Below are 13,815 nucleotides of genomic sequence, written 5' to 3' on the forward strand. Positions count from 1 at the left end.
CACCGCCGCCGTCCACCTCAAGCGGGAATCCCCGGCCACCACTCTATACTGCACCTCACCCTCTCTCCCATGGCACCAGATCGAGCCGACGAGGCCAGTCCGCAGCCAGATCCGCCACCGCCACAGCAACCTCTCTCTCTTCCTCTCCCCAATCCAGATCAAAGACGACGGCTCCCACCGCATCGCTCTCCCGTCGTCCATCCACACCGACCGTTTCACTCTCTCTCGCACCCAATCCAGATCCCAACCTCCGGCTCTCCGTCCGCGGCGGCGCCTCTGATCCCACCCCTCCCTTCTTCTCCAACCGCACGCGCCCGCGTCCAGCGCCCGGAGTCCCAAGCCTGGATCTCCTCCTCGCAACCAGCTCCATTTCCGAGCACCTTTGCCTCCCTATCCCACCGGCGACCGCAGCCCGAGGAGCCCGAGACCGAGCAAGGTGAGGGCCTCCCCCTCCGGCGGGGAGGAGGACGGTGATGACACCTTCTCGGTCTCCTCCATCTCATCCACCGCCACCGACGCGTCTGCGGCCTCCACCACTGCCGCGGGGGGCAAGACGGAGAGGCCGTTCCCGGCTGCCACGAACCTGCTCCACATCTCCTACAATCATGACTACGTCTGCTTCACGGCGGGGACAAAGACGGCCTTCCGCATCTCCATCACCTGTCGCCAAGCGTGCAGCTCCTCGTCAAGTAGGACGCACTGTCGCTGCTGCATCCTACTGCCAGCTGGCTCCAAGCAATCCCCATCTCCTCCTCACCGTCGACCTCGGCCAAGATCCTCCAACTCCAACGCAGACGCAGGGGGTAAGCTCTCTTCTCCTCTCTTCATTCCCCTGAATTCAGCTTCAGGTTCCCCAATTCCAATTTACTGGTCTACAATACATAGATACACATCTTTAATTTGCATAGGAATTGCTTGTTTGCAGATGTTGCTCAGGTCCAGCCGTGTGATGTTGTTTACTTCTGAATGCTGCTGTAGTTGTGCATTTTGTTCTGGTAGATTATTTTCCTGGCGTCATACATTGTGTTTCTCATCTTGTTGTTTGATGGGGGGACATCCGACTCCTTGTGCCTGATAAGGAGCAAACTCTTTGTGTTTGTATACTCCTTGGTGAACGTCACAAATCAAGCCTTAATTTGTAAGCTGAGATGAATGCTTATCTCACATGTTGCTACATTATTTATTTATTTTCTTCCTAAGCAAAACCATGGAGAGTTCTGCACCAAGAATGCTCATCTTGTAAACATAACCATCACCTCAGCTGCAAGCATTAGCTACTGAGTTAAGAGTCGTGCTTACAATGATTCTGCTTTTTGTTTCCCTGTGGAAGGTGGCTTTTACGGCATCCCAATGTTGCATGTTACCCACCACACCGGTGAACTCAGTGGCGGCGTAGTGCTGCGCAGTCTTGGCGGCGCCGGCACTGGCGCGCGGGCACAGCACACCGGTTTCTTGAGGTCGTGATGGTGGTTTTTGTGAGACTTTCTCTTCCTCTATCGAATGTACAAGTCAAAATTTATCTCACTTTTGCATGTTAAGATGTGTATTTTATTTTCTGGGCCGGTTTCCCTTCATCTCATGGATGCTCCATGCCATAGCACATGGCATAATCATGTTAACTGAAATAACAGGACTGATCTAATCATGGGTGAAGATAGTACTGCGTGTTTTTTAAAAGAAAAACAGGAAATACTGCTATTTGTACAATATGAACAATCGCTTGGAACACTTTCTTATGCTTTTGTTAGGAATGATTCTTTTTTCCCAAGACAAATAGTTTTGGCTGGAGAAGAATTTTTCAGTTCTATCTCGGTTAAGCAACTACATTTTTCTTTTTCTTTTTTGCACTGAATATAGATAATCTTTAGCAGATTGTCACTGTATCCATGATAGAGGATGAATGGATTTTATTTTTACTAATAGAGCGTTCTTCGATGGAACAAATTATCAGCACATGTTCATCTAAGACCTTGGTGAAATTAGAGCAGAGCTCACAAGCTCAAACTGTGTTGTTTTGCTTCCACATAACACCGATTTTACTGAAGGCAACCATTTTGTTGTACGCCCGATCCCCCTTCCTTGCTCCGTGGTATCGTGCGATCGATTAGATTTGGTAGCGTCAGTGTGTGTTGTTTTCTTAGGATCAAATATCATGCCATGTTGTGATGTTTTCTTATAAGTCTATGCATTGATCTATTCTTGCTAGATGTGCAGCAACGAATTAAGAGATATGATAATGATTCATTTCTTGTTCTATGTAAATTTATTACATAAACATGTGGAGCGCACTGTAACTGTAGCAGAGTTGGTGATATGATACTGAATCCTTTCTTGTTCAATGTAAATTTAGTCTGAGGAGAGTTGATGATAAACACTTACGAGTTCATGAATAACTAAGCAACTGCCATGCTGAAAAAACACTTCCTGCTATAGATTATTAATCTTAATATCCATGAGTATATTACGACTCCATATTCGGCAACCACATGTCACAAGAACACCTTGAGACTGCTATTCGCTAAATACCTGTTACTTTTGTTATTCTTTGTTCTATCTTTTTTTGGTGAATCTGGGAGATCTGTATCCATTGTCCTCAACTAAGTCATTGCATTAGTTCTTATTCATGGTTAGCATCCTTATTGTATCTATACCCTGTAAACCATGCGAGTGTAAATGTCAGTTGCCTATTCATCCTCAACTAATCATGTCTGTCTATGTACGCCAGGCAACCGACGTACAGGATCCTCTGCCAGGCTGGCGAGGAAAGCTTCAGCCTCACCACCAGGGACGGCAAGGTCTACCCTGTTGTAAGGGAATATTTATCCCCAAGGTGTTTTGGTGATTGATCACAATGCTTTTGCGTCTAATCGTGTGCGTTGAGCTTTTTCAGAGATTCATCCTTTGGCACGAGACGATTCCCTCCCCTCGGTGTTTTATTCAAGACGGTGTAGCTCCTTCGTTTCTTTGTTGGTGGACTAGTTTCGTAGGAGTCATCGTACTATCAAGAGGGGATCCGCTTTGGTAAGGCTAGGGTGGAATCAACACGTACACATCCTTACCACACCCGATGTTCCTTTCCGCTTCATTGGAGCTACCTTTCCTCTCCTTGCCTGCCTTGACCTGTCCCAGCGGTAGTACTGTGGTCCTCAGCGGTAGTACCGCCGAAGCACGTCAATCGGTAGTACCGCTCCCCAAGCGGTAGTACCGCTTGCTGTCTTCGGCCATAGTACCGCTGTGGTTCCGGGCTATTACCGCCTCGACTTGAGACCTCTGTCTTTTGTGTCGGGTTTGGTGGTACTAGTAGTGGCAGTAGTGGCGGTAGTACCGCTCCAAGCGGTAGTACCACTCGTACTTCCGCGGTAGTACCACTCTGGGCCCAGGTCCCTGCTACCCTCGTGAGCGCGGCAGTACCGCCAGGAGGGAACGGTAATACTACTGGTTCAGCGGTAGTACCGCCCTGTGCGTGGCTGCTTGGGGGGGGGGGTAATGGTTGGATTGTTTCCCCCGCTATATAAAGGTGTCTTCTTCCCCAAAGTTGACTTACCTCTTCCCCCAAAAGCTCCATTGTTGCTCCAAGCTCCATTTTCGCCCGATCTCTCTCCCTAGCCAATCAAACTTGTTGATTTGCTCGGGATTGGTTGAGAAGGCCCCGATCTACACTTCCACCAAGAGAAATTTGATTCCCCCCACTAATCCCTAGCGGATCTTATTACTCTTGGGTGTTTGACCACCCTAGACGGTTGAGGTCACCTCAGAGCCATAGTCCATTGTGGTGAAGCTCTGTGGTGTCGTTGGGAGCCTCCAACTAAGTTGTGGAGATTGCCCCAACCTTGTTTGTAAAGGTTTGGTCGCCGCCTTCAAGGGCCCCAATAGTGGAATCACGGCATCTCGCATTGTGTGAGGGCGTGAGGAGATTACGGTGGCCCTAGTGGCTTCTTGGGGAGCATTGTGCCTCCACACCGCTCTAACAGAGATGTACTTCCCCTTAGAAGGAAGGAACTTCGGTAACACATCCTCGTCTCCATCGGCTCCACTCTTGGTTATCTCGTGCCTTTACTTGTGCAACCATACTTGTGTTGTATCCCTTGCTTGCTTATGTGCTAGTTGTTATTGCATCATATAGGTTGCTCACGTAGTTGCATATCTAGACAACCTACCTTGTTGCAAAGTTTAAATTGGTAAGAAAAGATTAAAAATTGTTAGTTGCCTATTCACCCCCCCTCCTAGTCAACTATATCGATCCTTTCAATTGGTATCAGAGCCAGGTTTATTTATTAAGGACTTTGCCATCCGAAGAGTATGGTTGACACCACAGACGGTGTGGATGAGCACTCCGGTGTGAATCCTACCTCGTCTACGGCCGATGGGGGAATCTCGGTCTCTCGTGAGGAATTCAATGTGGCTTTAGACACATTGAAAAACTCCATGACGACCGAGGTTGAAAGCATGTTTACTAAATTCCTAGAAGGGCTGAAACTGTCTACCTCGCCAATGAAAGTGGGTGATCCCACTAACAAGGTGACAGATGCTACCTTCGACAAGGGGGAAGCTAACAGTGAAAAGGGTCCTTCTACTAGTGGTAGAAATGGCACCGGCATCTTTGCCCATGTGGAACCTCCAACTTATGGTGGACCAATTCCCTCTACTCATTTACATCATGTCGGTCCTCCTCCTAAGATTGAGAAAAATGAGGATTTTGATTCTTGGGTGTATCACTTCAAGCATCATTTAAAGCATGTGAATACTAATCTTTGGAGAATCATTGAAGAAGGTTTCTATCCACATGACCCAAGCAACTTCACCCCTAGAGAAGCCGTGGATAATCAATTCAATGAGAATGCTCTCTTCATCATCCAAGAATCAATTCTCCCCGAGGATCTCCCTCATCTTTGACCCTACGTCGTGGCCAAAGACGTGTGGCATTGCGTTTTGTCTTTATATCGGGGAAGTGTGAGCATTCAACGCTCCAATTATGAAGTGGTGCAAGATGAAGCCGATGAGTTTGCTATGAAGGAAGATGAAGAACCTCGTGATCTCTTTCAGAGAGTAACCAAACTTGCGGTCTCACTCCGAGATCATGGGAGCAAGGACACAGATGACAATTGGATCAAACGCAAGTTCCTCAAGGCCATGATGCCCTACAACAAGGCCATGTCGTCCGTCATTCGTCAAAGACCGGACTTCCACTCCATGACCTCAAGTTAAGTGTTGGATGAGTTCGTTGCAATGAGCATCTTGGACAAGACCACCGATAACGCGGTGCTCCGGTCTCATAGGGCAAAGAAGCCCAACCTTGCCTTGAAGGCCAAGGTTATTGTGGAAGAAGAGGAAGATGAGGAGAGCAACCCCGAAGATACAAAATATGATTATCACGAGCACATGGCTCTCGCTTCAAGGCAATTTTGGAGCAAGAAGAACTCAAGAACCAATTTCAACAATAACAACTCAAGTGGCTTCAAGAGCAAGCAGCGAGTTAGAACTTGTTATAACTGTGGCAATGTGAGCCATGTCGTTGCGGATTGTCCTTATGAGAAGCGGGAAGACAATGGTGGCAAGCTCATCCGGAAAGACAAAGCCAAGTCTTTCCCCAACAAGAATAACTTCACCAAGAAGACTCATACTCAAGGGTTGGTGGTTCAAGAGGAATACCGTGAGGATGACAATGATGATGAAGATAGTGAAGCAATGGCCATGGCATCCATTGCCATTGCCACAACTCCTCGGATGTCTCTCTTTGATTCACCCAACGAGAACATCACCGCCAAGTGCCTCATGGCTAAAGCCTCCAACAAGGTAACCCCCAACATCAAAACCACCATAATTCCTAATCCCTCCTTGACAGTTGGCATTGATGATAGTGAAGGGTCTAATGAGGAAGTAAATGAATTTGAGTCCTTTATGAGTAAGCTCAAGGGAAAATCCAAGAACCACTTTGTTGCTCTCTTGGAACAACTTGGTGAAGCCAATGACATGATCAAGGCTCACGAAGAAACCATCTCTAAGATGGAAGGTCATAGTCGTGACTATGCCGATGAGATATCGTATCTCTCTAATGCTCTTGAGGAAGAGCGTGGGCATCGTTTGGCTCTTGAGGAGTCACAAAACGATGACCATGCCAAGTTAAAGAAAGATCTTGATCATGCTCTTGTTGTGTCTCATGTGCTAACTTCCGAGAGGGCTAAACTTGGGGTTGATCATGCTAGACTCAAGGAGGAGTTTGATGTACTTGATAAGGCCCACAAGGTCTTGAAGGGTGCTCATGCAAACCTCAAGGAGTCTCATGCTCAACTCCAAGTTAAGCTAACCAAGGAAAAGACCACCTTTCCTCACATGGTCTTAATTGATAATGCAAATGCTACTAACCCATGTTGTGAGCACGTGCATCTTGTGGAGGAAAATGCCAAGTTGAAGGAACAACTCGAGAAAGGCCTTGTGTCATGCATACAAGGTGAGAAGAACCTAAATCACCTTTTGAGAAATCAAAAGGAAGTTGTGGCCAAGGAGGGAGTTGGGTTCTCACCCAAGTCCAAGAACAAGAAGAAGAACGAGAAGAAGAATGACAAGACCAAACGACCTCCCCCGCTTAAGCAAAATTTTGTGAAGGAGGGAGAGGGTTCTCCTAAGGAGAAGAAGAACAATGCGAAGAGTGGTGATGCCAAAAAGGGCAAATCCATCTCTTCCAACAAAGCCGACGACTTTAACCCTTCTTATGTGTTGTGCCATGCTAGTGATGGGCATGTTTATGCTAAATTTGTTGGTTCTTCTTATGAGTACATTGAATGGTATATTTGGGTTTCTAAGACCCTTGTTACTAACATCAAAGGACCCATTACTAAATGGGTACCTAAAACCAAGCATTGATCTCTTGTAGGTGTTTGCTTCCGGTGGGGGATCATGGTTGCTCGATAATGGAGCAACAAATCATATGACCGGGAGCAAGGACTTGGTGGTGAACATGCAAAAGATCCCATCTATGCCCACCAATGTCGAGTGGGGTGATGCCTCACATTCTAAGGTATTGGGTCTTGGCAAGGTTGTCATTTCTCATGATCTAACGATCAAGAAAGTCATGCTTGTTGAGTCCCTTGCGTACAATTTACTTTCCGTTCGTCAACTTGCACTCATGGGCTTTGCCACCTTCTTTGATGTTGATATTGTGGCCCTCTTGTGGGGCAAGACTCTTAAAGTAGCCTTTGTTGGGCATGTCGAGAAAGGTCTCTATGTGATTAACTTTTTGGAGCGACCCACTAAGACCGTGACATGCCTAGTGGCTAAAGTTGATGTGGGATGGCTTTGGCATCACCGTTTAGCCCACGTCAATATGAGATCTTTGCAAAGTCTTCTCAAGGGGGACCATGTCCGTGGACTAACAAATGTTAGTTTTGCCAAAGATCGTGCTTGCAGTGCTTGTATCGAAGGAAAGCTTCATGAGAAGGCTCACCCTCCCACGACTATCATCTATTCGAAGAGACCCTTGGAGCTCTTTCACATGGACTTATTTGGGCCTCCATCCTTTGATAGTCTTGGGGGGAGAAAGTATTGCTTGGTGATTGTGGATGATTATTCAAGATACACGTGGGTATATTTCTTCAAGAGGAAGAGTGAAACTCAACAAACCGTCATCGACTTTGCAAATGAGGCTCAACGACAACATATGCAAAGATCTTGACAATAAGAAGTGACAACGGCACCGAGTTCAAGAACTACACCTTGGATGAGTTCCTTAGTGATGAGGGGATCGAGCATCAATATTCCGCACCTTACACCCCTCAACAGAATGGTGTTGCGGAGAGGAAGAACCGGACGTTGATGGATGCAGCAAGGACCATGATGGCGGAGTTCAAGTCTCCATACAACTTTTGGGCTGAAGCCATGAACACCGCGTGTCATGCATCAAATCGGCTCTATCTCCGCAAAGGCTTGAACAAGACTCCTTATGAAATACTCACTGGTAACAAGCCCAATCTCAAGTACTTCCGGGTGTTCGGGTGTAAGTGTTTCATTCCCAAGAAAGGTGTTCGTTTGTCTAAATTTGAGGCTAGAGCTTATGAGGGCATATTTGTTGGTTATGCTACAAACTCTCATGCTTACCGTGTTCTCAACAAGTCCACCAGACTCATTGAGGAGACGTGTAACGTGGAGTTTGACGAAAATAACGGCTCCCAAGTGGAGCAAAGTGGTACTTGTGATGTAGGTGATGAAATTCCTCCCCAAGCCATAAGAAGAATGGGTATTGGTCATATTCTACCCATTGAGGAACCCCTTGTGGCCGAAGGAGAAGGACAATGCTCCACTCAAGTGGAGCCATCACCTCCCCAAGACCCACACGCTTCCGAAGAACAAAGTGAAGGCCCTCAACCTCATGAACAAGACCAAGGGCAAGATCAACCTCAAGATGGTGGTGAACCACCAAATGATGCCCAAGGTTAAGTTCTCCCCCTCGAGCAAGTTCACGATCAAGAGCAAGCTCAAGATCTCGAACAAGCTCAAGACGGCGCTCAATATAATCAAGTTGATCCTCCTCCTTCCACATCCGAGGAGGAATTAGAGCATCGTGTCGCGAAGATTGCTTCCAAGCTCACCACCAAAGGCCATCTCATGGAGAATGTGGTTGGAAGTCTAAGAAAGGGGGTAAGCACTCGTAGAAAATTAGCAAACTATTGTGAACATCACACGTTTGTCTCTTGTGTTGAACCCCAAAAGGTCTATGAGGCACTCAAAGATTCGGATTGGCTCAATGCCATGCAAGAAGAACTCAACAACTTCGAGTACAACAAGGTGTGGAGATTGGTACCACGGTCGTCGGGGAACCATAACGTCATTGGAACCAAGTGGATTTTCAAGAACAAGCAAGACTATCATGGGAACATCATTCGCAACAAGGCAAGATTGGTAGCACAAGGCTACTCCCAAGTCGAGAGTATCGACTACGGTGAAACCTTTGCTCCCGTTGCTCGCCTTGAATCCATTCGTTTGTTGATTGCTTATGCTTCCCATCACAACTTTAAGTTACAACAAATGGATGTGAAAAGTGCTTTTCTTAATGGTCCTATTAATGAGTTGGTTTATGTCAAGCAACCCCCTGGGTTCGAGGATCCTTACTTCCCGGATCATGTGTATCAACTCGATAAGGCACTCTATGGCCTTAAACAAGCCCCACGTGCGTGGTATGACCACCTTACCGAGTTGTTACAAGATCGTGGATTTGAAGTTGGGCAAATCGATCCCACTCTTTTTACTAAGAAGGTCAAAGGGGAGTTGTTTGTGTGCCAACTATATGTTGATGACATTATCTTTGGTTCCCCTAACAAATCTTTCAATGAGGAATTTGCCGCTCTCATGACCTCTAAGTTCAAGATGTCTTTGATGGGAGAGTTGAAGTTCTTCCTTGGCTTTGATATCAAACAAAGAAGAGAAGGTACCTTCATCAACCAATCCAAATACACTCAAGACATGCTAAAGAGATTCAAGCTAAGTGATGTCCAGCCGGCTTCTACTCCAATGCCTACCAAGTGCCAACTTGACATTGATCCCAATGGTAAAGCGGTGGATCAAAAGGTATATCGCTCTATGATTGGATCCTTGCTTTACCTTTTTGCATCTAGACCGGATATCATGTTGAGTGTGGGAATGTGTGCATGGTTTCAAGCCGCACCAAAGGAAAGCCACTATGTGGCGGTCAAGCGAATCTTTCGATATTTGGCTCATACCCCAAACTTTGGCCTATGGTACCCAAGAGGAGCAAACTTCAAGCTTGAAGGATTTACGGATTTTGATTGGGCGGGAGACAAAGTGGATAGGAAGTCCACTTCCAGAGGGTGCCAATTTTTTGGTTGCTCTTTGGTGAGTTGGTCTTCCAGGAAGCAAAGTTGTGTGTCTCTCTCGTCCACCGAAGCGGAATATGTGGCGGCCGGTAGTTGTTGTGCACAACTGTTATGGATGAGGCAAACTTTAAAGGAATACGGTGTCATTTGTGACAAAGTGCCTCTTTGGTGTGATAATGAAAGTGCCATCAAGATTTCTCTCAACCCGGTGCAACATTTCAAGATGAAGCATATTGAGATTCGGTATCACTTCATCCGGGATCACATTAGGCGAGGGGAGATCGAGCTCAAGTATGTCAACACTCATGATAACCTTGTAGACATTTTCACGAAGCCCTTGGATGAAGCAAGATTTTGCGAGTTAAGGCATGAGCTAAATATCATTGATTCGAGCAATGTGACTTGAACCCTTGCACACCCCACCTCACTCAACTTGTTGTCTAGTTTAGATGTAGGCATGGACATAGGGGGAGTGATGTTCTCTCAATGAACTCTCCCTCCACCATTATGCATAAATTGATCTAGTCTTTCACATTAACCATTTTTGATGGTACTTGTGCTTCAAGGATGAGTTTTGGTCATGGGTCCTAGGTTAAAATCTTTGCGACGCCATACCTCTTGACTCAAACATAGGTGGTCTCGGCCACCGCCCTCTCTTGAAGAGGTGTGTTTTGGCCCCTTGCTAGTGTGTTTGTTGCCGTGTTGGTCTTTCCTCCTTGCCTGTGTTTCTCCGTTTCTTTTTGAGCTTAGTCGTTCTGTCTAGTGCCTTTTTGTTGCTGGGCGGTACTACCGCCCACCAGCGCGGTACTACCGCTGCGGGGCGGGGTCAGGGGGTTATATCATGGGCAGGGGGAGGTTTCTCTCCCCCATACCCATTCGCTCGCCCCCTCGCTCCGTCTCGTCTCTCCAGCAACTGGTCGCCGTGGGAGGGCTCCGGCGGATCTCCTTCTCCGGGGCGTCCCTCTCCATTCCCTTCGGTGGAGTCGATCCCCACCTTGTCCTCTTGCCATGGATGCAGGTATTGCTCCCGTTCCCTCTCTCTTCTTGTCTAGATTTCCAATCTAGCATCTTAGGGGCAATAGTGGGTGCATCTCTAGATTTTTGGCCAAATCTAGGCTTGAGTAGGATGGAGAAGGCATCTAGGCAGTTTGGATTAGTGGTTGGTAGAAGTATTTTTGAATTTGGTAGGACGATAGTGCCGGATCTGACCATGCTAGTAGGAAACCGCTGTTTCCCCGTGTCGAGCGGTACTACCGTTCCCTCTGGAGCGGTACTACCGCTTGGAGCGATACTGCCGCTTACAGGTCGCGTTACTACCGCTTTTTACCAAATTCCATCATACTCTTACCATTCAGTGATCCTTTTGTTGTGTTTGGTGGCTTGTGCTCATTCTTTCTGGTTGTTTTGCGTGTTCGTGTGTGTGGTTCCAGGTGATGAACATCCTGAGCATCAGGCTCGACGTATCAACCCCAGTCATGCCACGTCAAAGCGTTACCGCACAACTGAGTCTGTAGGAGGGTCCTCAAGTGCTCCACCTCCACCTCAACTCAAAAAGAAGAAGCTGTCTAGCCGAAGCAATCTGGCAAAACCGTGCCGGAGATGCAAGCCAAGGAGTTCTGGGCAAGGCGTCGCCGCAAACCCTATGAGGCAGACCAAGATCCCACTTTGGTCAACCGTCCGTTCTGGAACAGGTTTCAGTTTGCCATATTCTTTGATGTGCTCAAGGCCAAGAAGAACCTCTATGTTAACGTGCGCTCCATCGACACCGACTATATGGAGAAGGATCCTGAGTACTTTGGTGAAGCTCTTCAGATGTGCACTCAACTGAACATTCTCGGTATCATGCAATTCAACAAAGATTATGATGCTGATACTGTGGCCCAATTCTATGCCACGGTTCATCTCGGGACTGATGAGGACAGGACACTGACTTGGATGACCAATGGCAAGTTGCTTTCTATCAAGTGGAAGGCATTCATGGAGTTGCTTGGGGTGGAAGATCACGGGCTTGCGTCTCCTGTCGGCTTTCGCCCTCACCGCAACACAACCTCCACTCACAAGCAAGCTCTCTCGCCCTATTGCACGCTGAAGATCAACCCTGAGACTAAGAAAGAGCTGCCTGCCTTTCTGGATATTCTTCACCGTGTCTTACGTGAGACTCTTTTCCCTCGCATCGGGAATCTAGATATGGTTCATTCTTATCTCGTGGACATGCTTCTCTTCTGCCAGCGTGAGAAGGAAGAAAACACTGGCGAGTCCCTGGACATCTCTCATGTTATGTGGTCTGAACTCCTTTCTGCCATTTCTGAGCGTAAGTGCCCAATCTATGGTCCTTTCATCATGCTGCTTATTGAGAAGGCCTGGGATCATGTCTATCCCAAGGTTATGCTAGAGACTGGAGAGTTGGTGTCTCATGAGGTCAAGCGTTTGAGGAAGAAGGACAACTGGGGCACTCAGGTCCCTAAGTCTGGGGGTGCATCGTCTGCTGCTGCCATGGAGACCGAGGAGGAGGCTGAGGCTGAGGATGATGATGACTATGAGCCTTCTGGGGCAGAGCCCTCTTGGGCAAAGAAGCTCAAGCTCAAGGTAAAGAAGTTGTTCTACATGGAGTCTCACGGCCAGTACATGACTCATGTTGCTGAGAAGAAGGCCAGGGGTTGTCACAAGGAGCTCATGCGTCAGATGGGTGCTATCGTTCTTAGTGGATCAGAGGACCAGCTTACTAAGGAGGAGGACTGGGTTCAGCAGCACTGCCCGTGGACAGATTCTGATGCCGAGCAGTTCCCAACCGACGACGATGGTGAAGACGATCACGCTGAGATCTGATGTTCGTGACCTTGCTATCACCTGGAGCCGTAGCAACACTCCCTCTTTTTTTGGTGTCTGGTTGCCAAAGGGGGAGAGAGTTTAGGGATTTGTGTCGTCGTTGTCTGTTTCGCGAGTGTGTCTTCGTTGTGGTGTGATTTCTCGCTGTTTGCTTTGTTTGGTTTTGTGTCAGTGAGACCTAAGTTCCAGACATATGGTGTGAGACATATGCTACCTTATCTTTAGATTATCTTTATCTATGTCTACCTAGCTTATGAGTTGCATGCTTATCCTGTTTGTTACTCTGCTCTGGTATACCCTGCTTAGGTTGTTGGTCTCTAAAATGTAGGGGGAGCGTTGATCCTAGTATGTGTGCTGTGAAGTCAAAGCACTTATCTAGATAGCACACATCTAGGGGGAGCCCAGCTACATTTTAGGACGGTGGGGTTTTGCGCATGTCATATGTCTTTCCCATTTGTGCAAATCCCGTATTGTCATCAATCCACCGAAAAGGGGGAGATTGTAAGGGCATATTTATCCCCAAGGTGTTTGGTGATTGATGACAATGCTTTTGCGTCTAATCGTGTGCGCTGAGCTTTTTCAGAGATTCATTCTTTGGCACGAGACGATTCCCTCCCCTCGGTGTTTTATTCAAGACAGTGTAGCTCCTTCGTTTCTCTATTGGTGGACTAGTTTCGTAGGAGTCACCGTACTATCAAGAGGGGATCCGCTTTGGTAAGGATAGGGTGGAATCAACACGTACACATCCTTATCACACCCGATGTTCCTTTCCACTTCATTGGAGCTACCTTCCTCTCCTTGCCTGCCTTGACCTGTCCCAGCGGTAGTACCGCGGTCCTCAGCGGTAGTACCGCCGAAGCACGTCAAGCGGTAGTACCGCTCCCCAAGCGGTAGTACCGCTTGCTGTCTTCGGCCGTAGTACCGCTGTGGTTCCGGGCAACTACCGCCTCGACTCGAGACCTCTGTTTTTCGTGTCGGGTTTTGCGGTACTAGTAGCGGCAGTAGTGGCGGTAGTACCACTCCAAGCGGTAGTACCGCCCGTACTTCCGCGGTAGTACCGCTCTGGGCCCAGGTCCCTGCTACCCTCGTGAGCGCGGCAGTACCGTTGGGAGGGAATGGTAGTACCGCTGGTTCATCGGTAGTACTGCCCTGCCCAAGCGGTAGT

The sequence above is a fragment of the Triticum aestivum genome, chromosome 5B (assembly GCF_018294505.1).
Source record: "Triticum aestivum cultivar Chinese Spring chromosome 5B, IWGSC CS RefSeq v2.1, whole genome shotgun sequence".
Taxonomy (NCBI): Eukaryota; Viridiplantae; Streptophyta; class Magnoliopsida; order Poales; family Poaceae; genus Triticum; species Triticum aestivum.